This window comes from Talpa europaea, assembly GCF_964194135.1.
Source record: "Talpa europaea genome assembly, chromosome: 9".
NCBI classification, from domain to species: Eukaryota; Metazoa; Chordata; class Mammalia; order Eulipotyphla; family Talpidae; genus Talpa; species Talpa europaea.
Genome location: NC_140076.1, coordinates 21044358 through 21058024, shown reverse-complemented (window position 1 = coordinate 21058024; position 13667 = coordinate 21044358). Strand labels below are relative to the sequence as shown.

At 39.7% G+C, this 13667-nt stretch overlaps 1 protein-coding gene across 1 annotated transcript in view; it reads left to right on the top strand.

The window, feature by feature from the left end:
• The window catches only part of KIAA0319L (KIAA0319 like), a gene marked incomplete at its 3' end in the record, with an annotated part of 94775 nt that overhangs the window by 31975 nt on the left and 49133 nt on the right, over positions 1-13667 (top strand). The window lies entirely within an intron of this gene.

Below are 13667 nucleotides of genomic sequence, written 5' to 3'. Positions count from 1 at the left end.
TGAAATGTTTTGTGCCAGATTGCAAAACATTTGATTGATGTGGTTGTAGTCAAGTTCTCCTCCACCTCCCCAGTCTCCTGTCTGTAAACACATTACTTATGAGGTAGTTCCTAATCCAGTCTGCAGTAACCATGCCTGATATTACATATTAAGACTTCATCTGCTGGGCTAGGGAGCTGGATGTGGCTGTTAGCCAAGAGGTCATGGGTGTGAATTCACTCCAAGCTTTGTATGTCAAGGGAGATACCACCAGTAGAGTTTGGTCTGCTTATTATGTTGATCTTCCTGGGCAAATGATTAAAAGGAATGACTCACTGTATGATTGCCATGACTTATTTTTGTATTTGTTTTGTCCTAGTTGTTTCTATCAAATTAAAACCAGTGTGGGGAGGCTGCTATGCTACCTGCCAGGCATTGTGTGTGCTAATCGTTGTACTGTGTCATTTTGTCTAGTTTTCATAGCAATATTTGCAAGTAGGTATTATTAGTCCCATTTTACTAGTGAGGGAACTGAGGTCCAAAGAGGTTAAACAGTTTGATCATATGCATGATGTACAGCAAACCCAGAATCAGAATCCAGATTTAATATTACAAAAAGCCCTTTCACTGCAATATTAGAGATACAGTATTAGTTTTTATATGTCCTTAAATGTTTATGGACACCTATTATCAGTTTCAGGTAAGTTTTAACACAAGAAACACAAAGATGAACAAGACATGGTTCATGTCCTCAGGGACTTTACAATTTAGTGGAGACTCAGACATGAAGAGGTATTTATAATAGTGCATAATTATTGAATTAGTAAGTTTATGTACACAATACAGTAGAAACACAAAAGGAAAAGTGATCTGCTTTAACAGGCAATTGTTGTGTGTGTACAGAGAATACTTTACAGAGATTTTATTTATTTATTTGTTTGTTTATTTATTTATTTATACAAGCACTGGGTACAGTCAGAAGCGCAGGAGGGTGAGAGAATTCACCAGAGCCAGAGCGGGGAGCAGAACAGGCAGAAGGACTGAAGTACACTGCTGAGGGGAGCAGCAGGCAGCAGGAGAAATCTGCGCGCCATGTGGGACCCTCCCCCGGTGGCTGGGGAGCAGCTGGGGATCCAACCAGTGCTGCAGAGGCTGCGGGCAGCTTTGCAACCCAGCGCTCAACCACTGCGCCGGGGAGGTCCACTTTACAGAGATTTTTAACTTATTTCTTGAAGGATATGTAGGATTTCACTATGGGGCTAAAGGCAGTGAAAACATGCTGGACAGAGGCACAGTCTATGCGAAGGCTTAGTCATTCAGCAATTATGTGATACTATACTAAGCTAGGTACTAAGAATATTATAGTAATATTTATAATAATAGGTCTTACAGAGGTCTTATACTCTAGCAAATAAAATAGACATTACATTTATAATAACTATAGGTTTGATGTAAGTTATGAAAGAATAGATGGCAGAGTGCTATATGAGTATCTAACAGGAACCTAGCTGAAAATAAAGGGTAAGCTTAGGATATCCTAAGTAAGGAAAGTTTAAGCTGAGATTTGAAATACATAAAGGAGTTAAGAAAAGAAATAGGCAAAGAGTATTTCAGGCAGAGGGAATAACAATTTCAGCATTTGTTGGGTACACTAAAGTATGGCAATATGAAATTGAGAGAGATCTTGTAAGAGATCTAGTCATGAAAGAAGAGACTTGAGAGGTGTGCAGAATCTTGAAGTCATTAAAGATTTATTTTAATGATTTTTTTTATTTATTTATGCATACAAAATAGGCCAGAGGTGCGGGGAGGGGTGGTGGTGAGAGGATTCACCAGAGACAGAGTGGGGAGCAGAACAGAAGGATCTACTGCTGCGCCATGTGGTTTAATGCTCCCTGGCCTGGAGATCGAACTTATGCTGCAGTGGCTGGTGATAGTTTGCTAGTGCTGAGGCTTAATCTCTTGTGCCAGCAGGAGGCCCTGAGGTCATTATTTTAAGATTAGTGGGAAGTCATTATAGAATTTTAAGCAGGGAATAACGTCATCAGGTATGTTCCTGTGTGGTGAATAGTTTGGAGAAGGGCAAGACTTTAAACGGGGAAATCAAATAGGAGGCTCTTAGGTAATGGAACCTTTTACTAGACCGAAGAGGTTGAAGATTGAGGAAAGGGCTAAAGAGCAGGTAATTCTTTAGAGCTTTGTTCCTCAGACTTTAGCATACATCAGAACAACTTAGAAGCCTTGTTAAAAACAAATTGCTGGGGGTCTCCCCGTGGCGCAGCGGTGAGCACTGGGCTGCAAAGCTGTCTGCAGCCTCCGCAGCGCCGGTTCCATGGCGAGGGTCCCACATGCGCTGGTTCCATGGTGAGGGTCCCACATGGCATGCAGACCTCTCCTGCCGCTCCCGCTGCTCCCCTCAGCAGTGTATTTCGTCAGTCTGCCTGCTCTGTTCCCCACTCTAGCTCCGGTGAATTCTCTCACCCTCCCGCGCTTCTGACTGTATCCAGTGCTTGTATAAAAATAAGTAAATAAATCTTTAAAACAAACAAACAAACAAAAAAAAAAACAAAAACAAAAACAAACAAAAAAAACAAATTGCTGGGCCCTCAGCTCCCTAGTGTCTGATTCAGTGGGTCTAGGGTCGAGCCTGAGGATTTGCTTTTGCAACAAGTACCTGGAGAGTGCTGATGCTGGTGATCTGGGAAACACACTTTAAGAATCACTGCATTATAGACATGTAGGTTAGTCTTCAGCCTGTAAGAGTAACCTTAAGCAGGAGAACAGATGTCTCCTTCATTGTGATAGGAAGGAAGAAATGGGAAGATATAAGGTAGATTTATAGGTTTGGTAGAAGAAAATTGTGGTAGTTCTAGTCTTACTCTGTTTTTCTCTGAAGTGACATAGGTCACTTACTGAGGGTACAAGCAGAGGTAGATGGAGTGAGGATAGTAGGCAGGAAAATCAGAGGTTTAAGAAAGTAGTAAGGTTTTCTGAAACAGCTATTGTGAAGGGTAAGGAGGAGAGGATTAGGTGAGGAAATGGAAAGATTGCTGGTAGCTTTGAATATGGAGACCATGAATTTATGAGTGGTACTAATCTTACCAGATGTGAGGTTCTCCTCAGTAGGTCTCAGCAGCCCTGTCAACAAAAGGCTGCTAGTTTGATTCATCCAGGATTGGAATTTTACCAATTTTGCATAGAAGGAAATTGGGGCATGGAAATTGAGGTTTTTCTCAGGAGACTGGATGAAAGAGAGAGAGTATAAGAAGGTAGGACAGAGACTAAGATGGGGGGTGGGGGCTGACTGGTAAGATGTAGAGGAACTTGGTATTTAGAGGTTTCCACAATGGGAAGTGGATATTGGAGGAACGGGTCAATGTGAGTCTTGAAAGAATTGAAGATAGTAGAGTATGGGATATTTGAATTTAAGATTTTGGAGGTAGACTAAGTTCTGGTTATTATCAGATCTAGGGTGTAGCTATGGTAGAGGACTGCTAGGATAGAGTGGAGAAATTCATTGGCTACAAGGAGCTAAAGAACTCAGGAAGCTCAACAAGCAAATTAAGTGAAATATCCATGTAGAGATAACTTTAATAATAATGGTGATGATGCTAGCAGCAATACCTAATGCTTACTGAGTGTGCTGTTATGTGCCATGTGCTATTCTGAACTCTACATATACTCACTTTTTTTTTTAAAGATTTATTTTTTGGACCTCCCCTGGTGGTGCAGCGGTTGAGCGCTGGGCTGCGAAGCTACCTGCAGCCTCTGCAGCGCCGGTTCAATCCCCAGCTGCCGGCGATGGTCCCACATGGTGCGACAGACCCCTCCTGCCGCGCCCACTGCTCCCCTCAGTAGTGTATTTCGTCAGTCTGCCTGTTCTGTTCCCTGCTCTGGCTCTGGTGAATTCTCTCACCCTCCTGCGCTTCTGACTGTACCCCCTCTATAAATTTAAATCTTAAAAAAAGATTTATTTTTATTTATTTATGTATACAAGAACTGGGGTCTAGGCCAGAGGTGCAGGGTGTGAGAGGATTCCCCAGAGGCAGAGTGGGGAGCAGAACAGGCAGATCTACTGAAATATACTGCTGAGGGGAGAGGCAGGTAAGACAGGAGAGGTCTGCTGCATCATGTGGATTATTATCTCTCTGGCCAGGGATGGAATTCATGTTGCTGTGATAGCTTGATAATGCTGAGACTTTAACCTCTGTGCCACCAGGGAGGCCCTCCAGCCATACTTTTTAAAAACAACTTTTTAAAAGTATAATCTTCAATCCTCCAGAACCATGAAAAAAAAAATAAAACTATAATCAACATATCATAAACTGTACATGTTTAAGTGTACAACTGGATTAGTTTTGCATACGTATATACCATAAAATCATAACTGCAAAAAAGGCAATGAACATATCCGTTACCCCAGAACTTTCCTTGTACTCCTTTGTAATCAGTCCTTAACACTCCTTCCTTATCCCAAGTAACCATTGACCTACTTAAGGTTATTACAGATTTTCCAGCATTTTTAAATAAATGAAATAATTTATTCTATACGCTTTCTTTTTAAAAACTTTATATGCCATAAAAACTCACTTTTTTTTAAGCATACAATTCAGAGATTTTAGGAAATGTGTGGAATTATACATCATTACCACAATCCAGTTTGTTAACATTGCCAAAATTCCCTGTGCCCATTTGCCCAAAAGTTGCTGTGTGCCATCTTCCCTTCCACCCTCCGTTCAAGGCATGTACCAATCTGCTATCTCTATAAATTTGCCTTTTCTGGACTTTTCTATAAATGGAACCAGGCAAGCTGTGGCTTCTTGTGTGGTCTGGCTTCTTCCACTTAGCATAATGTTTTCCTGTTTATTCTAGTCACAGTGTTAGTAGTTGAGTCCTTTAAACTGATGAATAAATAATATGTTGTATGGATATATTTTATTTTATTTTATTTATTTATTTTTTTTTTTTATAGAGGCATGCTTTATTTATTTGTTTGCTGGTTTGTTTGTTTGTTTGTTTTTACATGCACTGGGTACAGTCAGAAGCGCGGGAGGGTGAGAGAATTCACCAGAGCCAGAGCGGGGAGCAGAGCAGGCAGAAGGTCCGAAGTACACTGCTGAGGGGAGCAGCGGGCGGCAGGAGAGGTCTGCACGCCATGTGGGACCCTCCTCTGGTGGCCGGGGAGCAGCCGGGGATCGAACCGGCGCCGCAGAGGCCGCGCGCAGTTTCGCCACCCAGCGCTCAACCGCTGCGCCACCGGGGAGGCCCTGTATGGATATATTTTAATTTGTTACTCCATTTACCTGAGAATAGAAGTTTGGATTGTTTCTAGAGCTTGGCCTAATACAGATAAAGCTGCTAAGAACATTTGTGTATAAGTCTGTCTAAGGGCATATGTTTTAATTTCTCTTTGGTAAATACTTGGGAATGGATTGACTGGGTCATATTGTAGGTGTGTATATTTATTTTTTTTTTAAAAACTGTCAAATTGTTTTCCAAAGTGGTTGTACTATTTTACATTGTATGTATGTTGGATATCTGATAGCCCCTGTTGCTCCACACTCACCAACACTGGCATGGGGAATCTTTTTTTAATTTTAGACATTGTAATAGGTATATAAAGTTTCTCATGTGTTTATTTGCCACCCATTTTTTTTGCAAAGAGTTTCCATATTTTTCCCCATTTAAAAATGAATATATATATTCTTTGCATATAAGTCATTTATCAAGTATGTGATTTGCAAATATTCTCTTTCAGTCTTAACAGTGCCTTTCAAAGAGCAAATATTTTTGCTGATGTCCAGCTTATCAACATTTTTTTTTTTTTTTTTAAATAGAGGCATGTTTTATTTATTTATTTGTTTGTTTGTTTGTTTTGTTTATACATGCACTGGGTACAGTCAGAAGCGCGGGAGGGTGAGAGAATTCACCAGAGCCAGAGCGGGGAGCAGAGCAGGCAGAAGGACCGAAGTACACTGCTGAGGGGAGCAGCGGGCGGCAGGAGAGGTCTGCGCGCCATGTGGGACCCTCCTCAGGTGGTCGGGGAGCAGCCGGGGATCGAACCGGCGCCGCAGAGGTCGCCGGCAGCTTCGCAACCCAGCGCTCAACCACTGCGCCACCGGGGAGGCCCCAGCTTATCAACATTTTTAATGGATGTTTTTGATGTTATGTCTAAGAAAGATTCTTTTCTGAAGTTTCTTCTAAAAGTCTTACAGTTTTAGGGCCTCCCTGGTGGCGCAAGGGATTAAGCACCACACTATGAAGCATTCCGCTGCCTCTGCAGCTCGAGTTCAATTCCCAGAAGGCCAGGGAGAAACCCACATGGTGAGGCAGACATCTCCTGTCTCGCCTGCTGCTCCCCTCAGCAGTGTATTTCAGTCAATTTGCCTGTTCTGATCCCCACTGGTGGATCTTCTCACCCCCCATATCTCTGGCCTGTGTCCCAGCTCTAGTTGCATAAATAAAAAAATCTTAAAAAGTCTTACAGTTTTAGATTTTATATTTTGGTCTAGAACCTTTTTGTACATGGTAGGAACTATGAATGGAAGAGTTTTGTTTCATTTTGGTTTTGGCAGATGACTATACAGTTGTGGTGGCACCATATTTTTTTCCTTCCTTTCTTCACTGAATTGCTTTTTGTGATTACTGAAAATTAGTTGACCATATGTTTATGAATCTATTTCTGGACTCTATTTGGTTCCATTGATTTATTTGTCTATATTGACATCAACACCATATGCTCCTCATAACTATAGCTTTGTAATAAGTCTTTAATTCAAATAATATGAGTTTTATACCTTTGATTTTTGTTATCAGGATTGTTTTAGCTGTTGTAGGCCCTTTAGATTTCCATGTAAATTCTAGAATCATTCTGTCAATTTCTTTTTACATAGCTTTCTGGAACTTTTATTGGGATTATGTTGGGATCAATATGTAGATAATTTGGAGAAAACTGATAGCCTAATAATAATAGTGAGTGCTGATCCATGAATACAGTATATTTTCCCATTTATTTATTAATCACCTTTCATTTCTCCAAGTAATGTGTTGGAGTTTTCAGTTTATGGGTCTTGCACATCTTTTGTCAATTTATCCTTAGATATGTCTTATTTTTGATGATATTATACTTGGTATTCTTAAAATTCAGTTTTGCAGAAATAAACCCATAGACTCTGTTAGTGGAATGGTGGTTACCAGAAGAGAAGGAAGGGGGAGGGAATGGTTTGATGGGGTCACAGGATAATGGTGGGTAGTGACTGGACATTTGGTGTGTGTAGTGAAAAAAATGTAACCTTGGAACCTATGCAATGTCATAAATGAATGTTACCACTATAAACGAATGTTACACAAAAACAAAACAGAAAAACCTCAATTCAGTTTGGTTTATTGCTAGTGTATAGAAATACAGTTGCTTTTTGTATACTAATCTTGTATCCTAAAAGCTTGCAAAATCCACTTATTAATCCTGGTAAATTTTTTACATGTAGCTATATAATTTTATCTGTGATAAAAACCATTTTACTTCTTTTCCAATCTGGGTGTCTTTATTTTTCTTGCCTTTATTGTACTGGCTACAACCTCCACTACAATATTGAATAGAGTAATGAAGGTGTACATCTTTGTCATGTTCTTGATCTTAGGAGCAAATCATTCAGTTTTTCATCATTGATTATGATGTTAGCTATAGGTTTTTGAGAATTTTTTTTTATCAGGTGGAGGAAGTTATTTTCTAGTCCTAGTTTGATATGAATTTGTATTAGAAAATCCTTCAAATGCTTTTCTTTACGTCTATTGAGATGATCACATGGGTTTTTGTTTTTAGTGTGTTATACAGTGACTATCTTAGTTGACTTTGAATGTTAAACCAACCTTGCATTCCTGGGGTGACCCTCACTTGGTTGTGATATATTTTTCTTTTTATATAGTTATATTTGATTTACTAAAATTTTGTTGTGAATCATTGCATCTGTGTTCATAAGGGATACTGACCTACAGTTCTCATGTTCTCTCTTTCTCTCATTTGTAATGCTGGCTTTATGGAATGAATTGAGAAGTTTTTACTGTTCTTAATTTTCTGAAAGAGTTTGTGTAAAATTGGTACTATTTGTTAAATGTTTATTATGAACTCCATTTAAGCAATTTGTAGGAAATTCTTTGTAGGAAAGTTTAAATTACAAATTCAATTTACATGGTAATGTAGCTGTTTAGGTTATCTATAATAGCTCTTCTTGAGTAAACTTTGGCAGATTGTGCCTTTCAAGGAATTTGTACATTTTATCCCAGTAGTCAGATAAAGTGCATAAAGTTGTTTACAACATTCCCTTATTGTCCTTTTAATATCTGTAGAATTTATATGATATTACATACTGTCTCATTACTGATATTGGTAATTTGTGTTATTTCTCATTCATTCATTCTCTCTCTCCCCTCCTTCTTCTACCTTCTTTTCCAAACTCTTCTACTCCCTTTCCTTCTCCCACCCTCCCCCTTAGTCAGACTAGCTAGATTTTCTCAAGACCATATTTAGTTTCATTCATTTTTACTTTTACCATTTTACTGATTTCTGCTCAACATTTTATTATTTCATTTCTTCAATTTGGATTTTATGTATTTCATTTGATAGGTCCTGGCTGACCAAATCTACCTAGTCCAAGGTTCCAGGGACCCAGATCCTGCCTGGTTTCTCCCTTACCATCTGAGAGTATGGAATCCCCAGTCTGAAAAGTCTTCACTTTTCCTTCACCTTTGAACAATTTTTTCACTGTTTAAATCTGATTTGGCATGATCCTTTTTTTTTCTGTCTTTCAGTATGTTACATATATTATGGCAATGTTTTGTAGGATACATTGTTTCTGTTGAGAAATCTGTTATTTTTTATTTGTCCCTTTACATAATGTGCCCTTTTTCTCTGACTACTTTTAAGATTTTCTCTTTGTCTTATCTTAAGTAATTTGATTGCTATTCTTTAGTGTAGGTTTTCTTTTTAAAAAAAATTTTTTTTTGTGCATAGAGCTTTTTTTTTTTTTAAAGATTTATTTATTTATGCATACAAGAGCTGGGGTACAGGCCAGAGATGTGGGGCAGGGAAGGGGCATGAGAGGATCCACCAGAGACAGAGTGGGGAACAGAACAGGCAGACTGACTGAAACACACTGCTGAGGGGAGCAGCAGGCGAGCAGGAGAGGTCTGCTGAGCCATGTGGGTTGCTCCCTATAGGGCCGGGGATCGAACTCGTGCTGCAGAGGCTGCGGGTTGCTTAACCCCTTGCACCACCAGGGAGGCCCGCATAGAGCTTTTTGAATTTCTCAAATCTAGGTTTGAATGTGGATTTATAGTTTTCATCAAATTTGGATATTATTTGCCATTACATTTCTTCAAATATTTTTCTATTCTCCCTTTCCTTTGAGAATTCTAGTTATGAGTGTTTTTACCACTCATATTTGTTCTCAGTTTGCTGATGTTTTGTTCATTTCTTTTCAGCCTTTTCCCTGTTTCATTTTGAACAGTTTCTACTGATATATCTCCAAGTTTACTATTTTTTGATTTTCCATTGCCTAATCTGCCATTAAGTCTCTACAGTGTATTTTTCATCTTACACATTACAACATCTATAACCAGAAGCTTGATTTGGGTGTTTTTAAAAAAATATCTTCCAGATATTTAATACAGAAAGTCTTTCTTATAGCTTCTAGAATATATGGACTATGATCATTATAATTATTTTAATATCCTTTTCTACCAGTTCTGGCATCCATTTTATTTCTGAAACAGTTTTAATTGATTTTTTCCTCATTACAGGATTTATTTTCCTGCTTATTTGCATGTCTGGTGATTTTTGATTGGGGCCAGACATTGTCAATTTCTTCTAGGAAGCTTTCACTGATAGTCTTCCCCATATTGGGTCCAGATGCTCTCCTGAATGTTTGTACAAGAGCCTAAACTCTGCTACTGCCTTTTCAGTCTGAGAACATGGTGCTTATTGTTCAAATTCACTCCTTCCAACTATGTCAAAAATTTTTGTCCCCTTGTATCTCTATTTACTCTTCACTACTCTATTTACTCTTCCTTTCCACCTAGATATTTCAAGGATAGTGTATACTTTCTTGCCACTCACTTGTATTAAACCCCAACACTGTAGAATTTGATTTTCATGTTTCCCTTGCCACATGCAGGGTATTCTCTTGAGTCCTTATGTGACTGAACTTCTTTCCTCTAATTTTTTCATATTAATTGCAATTGCCCCTTTCTTGTTATAACACATTTTCCTAGTTCTTTCTTTCTGACCATTCTTTCTTAATTTTATGGGTCATTTCATGTCGTTTATAGCTTCAACACTGACATTCCTCAGTATTCTATCTTTGAGTCTATGTTTCCTTTCTTTTACTTATATGCTTTTTTAGGGCAAGCTCATTTGCTTCATGGCTTCAGCTACTGTCTTTGGCAACTTCATTCCAAGTCTGGGTCTTTGTTGTGCTTCACATTCAATATGTTTAAAAAATAACTTGTTTGTTATTTCTTTAAAACTGCTACTTTGTAGTCTCTTTTAGTTGACTTCCCTTTGGTTGGTCCCTCACTCAAGCTAGAAACATGGGAGTCATCATAGATTCTGTTCCCTAAGCCCCAGATCCATTTTAGCTTCACAAATATTAGATCCTTAATATTTTAAAATCCATCCCACAGGGGGAATTTCCAGTAATGGTGGCAGAATAAAGTGGTCTCCTGAATCTTCCCACAGATAATAATTATAAAATATGTAAAAAATTTATTTAAAGAAACTGGAAAGAATCCAAAAGCAGACAGAAGCTAGAAAAGTTTACTTTTGAAAAATGGCAACTAGAAGTGATAAAAATTGTGAGTTTACAGCTTTTAAATTTTTTTTGCCTACCGACAATCACTAATGTCCACATAGGAAGATAGTGACAGCAGAAAACATCAACCTGGGCCTCCCTGGTGGCACAGCGGGTTGAGCACAGCGCTGTGAAGCTGTCCGCAGCCTCTGCAGCGCAGGTTCGACTCCTGGCCGGCCAGGGAGATTCCCACATGGTGCAGCATGCTCTCCTCAGCAGTGCTTTTGGTCTGTCTGCCTGTTCTGCTCCCCACTCTGTCTCTGGTGAATCCTCTTACCCTCCCGCGCCTCTGGCCTGTACTGCAGCTATTGTATAAATAAAAAATAAATCTTAAAAAAAAAGAAAAAAATCAACCTTACTCTCTTAATGATGGCAAAGAACAGAGTTCAGGACAGAAAAATTATCTGGAAATGTAAGGTGAGGGGGGGGGACCCTAAAAATAAGAAAATCACAGAAGAGTGAAACTATATTCTTACCATAAATTCTTCTAAAATTCTTGGCTGTACCTCTAAAGTATACCTTCATAGGGAAGACTCGAGAGGGCCCAGTGAAAAAGCTGGCAGAGGTCAGAGAGGCAGAGTTCTGTCTTTGAAAGTTAGAACCTACATTTGGCAAGCTCTGTGAGTTTGTTGCCTTTAACTAAGTACATTCCCCACCCCTTGTATAGCAGAAATCTGAAGCTTTATTGACTTGAGATGTTAGGGGAGAGTGTATGACTCAAAAATTAGGGAGTAATGATCAGAAGCAAAGGAAGCACAGCAAGAACAGTCCCCAAATTTGAGTGTAATTTATGGCCAAATTACTGGCCAGTCATCAGATTATACAATAGACCTGAAGGGATTAGACTAAAAAAGCTGCTGCAAAAATTACAGAGATATCATTTGTTACACATTGCAGGAGAAGCAAAAATCTACAGTTTAAGTGCAGATAAGTTGGGGAAAAGCCCAATAAGGAAAAGGACAGTAGAACCCAGAGTCACTATGTTTAATAGATAGAATGTCAAGTATTCAAACAAAAATTACTAGATATACAAAGAAATAGGAAGGAATGACCCATTACTTGGGTGGGGAGTGAGGAGCAGTCATAGAAACCTACTCAAGGGGCCTCCCGGCTGGCCAGGGAGCAACCCACTTGGTGAAGCAGACCTCTCCTGCCTCGCTGCTGCTCCCCTCAGCAGTGTATTTCAGTCAGTCTGCCTGTTCTGTTCCCCATTCTGTCTCTGGTGGATCCTCTCACCCTCCCCCCAACCCCACATCTCTGGCCTGTACCCCAGCTCTTATATGCATAAATAAATAAATCTTTAAAAAAAAAAAACCTACTCAATAGAAATTGACCTGGATATTGGAGGTAGTAGTCACAATTCACAGTATATTCAGAGAACTGAAGGGGATTAAAGGAGACTGGCTTCATGATGAACAGTTAAAGAATTGAAAAAGAGAAATTGGAACAATTTTTAAAATAGGAAACTAGAATCAAGAGGGCTTCCATTTATGGTATCATGAAGAGGTCTGTAGTTTTTCCTCTTTGTTTTTTTTTTTTCTGTTAAGATTTTATTTAGGATGGGCCTCCCCGGTGGCGCAGTGGTTGAACGCTGGGTTGCGAAGCTGCCCGTAGCCTCTGCAGCGCCAGTTCGATCCCTGGCTGCTCCCCGGCCACCGGAGGAGGGTCCCGCATGGCACACAGACCTCTCCTGCTGTCCGCTGCTCCCCTCAGCAGTGCACTTCGGTTCTTCTGCCTGCTCTGCTCCCCGCTCTGGCTCTGGTGAATTCTCTCACCCTCCTGTGCTTCTGACTGTACCCAGTGCTTATATAAATAAATAAATAAATCTTTAAAAATAAAAAAGATTTTATTTATTTATTGCATAGAAGAACTGAGGTGTAGGCCAGAGGTGCGGGGGGTAAGAGGATTCACCAGAGACAGATTGCAGAGCAGAGCAGGTGGATTTACTGAAATACACTGCTGAGGGGAGCAGCCAGTGAGAGAGGAGAGGTCTGCTGCGCCATATGTGATTTAGCTCCCTGGCCAAGGATCGTACTCAAGCCATGATGGTGTAATGCTGAGACTTAACCCCTAGGCCAGCAGGGAGGCCCTCATGTTTCTCTCTGTCTCTCTCTCTCTTTAAAAGCAAAACAAAACAAAACAAGAATGAAACTAGATAGAATTAACAAAAGCAAATCTTTTAGGCCACTGGTTCAATAAAGGCAGGAACAAACTGAGAAGCTATTATTCTTAAAAATTTGGCAATGTTTGGGGTAAGTACTATGGAGTGAACTCCTTCCTGGTGCTGCTCCCACCTGTCCCTACCTCCATAACCTCAGCCCACATGACAAGAAATGTAATTTTACAGTGTGTGGCTGACCATCAAAACTGGCAGCTTTTCTGCCAAAGGAAGTGGACCTGATTTGGGACAGAGGGTGGACTCTCACAGCTTTGCTAAGTAAAACTGGCAAACTTGCTTGGTAATGAATGGAGATAATCCATAGTTTTCCTAACCTGAGATTGCAATGCCTGTTGATGTAAGTGATGGGCCTGCTAGAAATTTAATCCTGAAAATAAGAAAGACATAGAAGGGCGAAGATAAGCTCTCCACATAACCCTGATTGACTGAGAAACTACCTACCTGTATGACAGAGATCCATGAGAGTCTGGTAAAAAAGTAAAAATCAAAAATTTGATGTAACTTTAAATATATTCACCAAGTAACACACAGACCGATTGGCAGAGGCAAAGCTTTATGGGTATGAGCAACCTGTGCCCAAATCGTTGGCTGACTGCTAAACTACAGATTACAGGGATGATACTTTAATGCCAGAATAAAATATAGATAAGAATAAAAATACT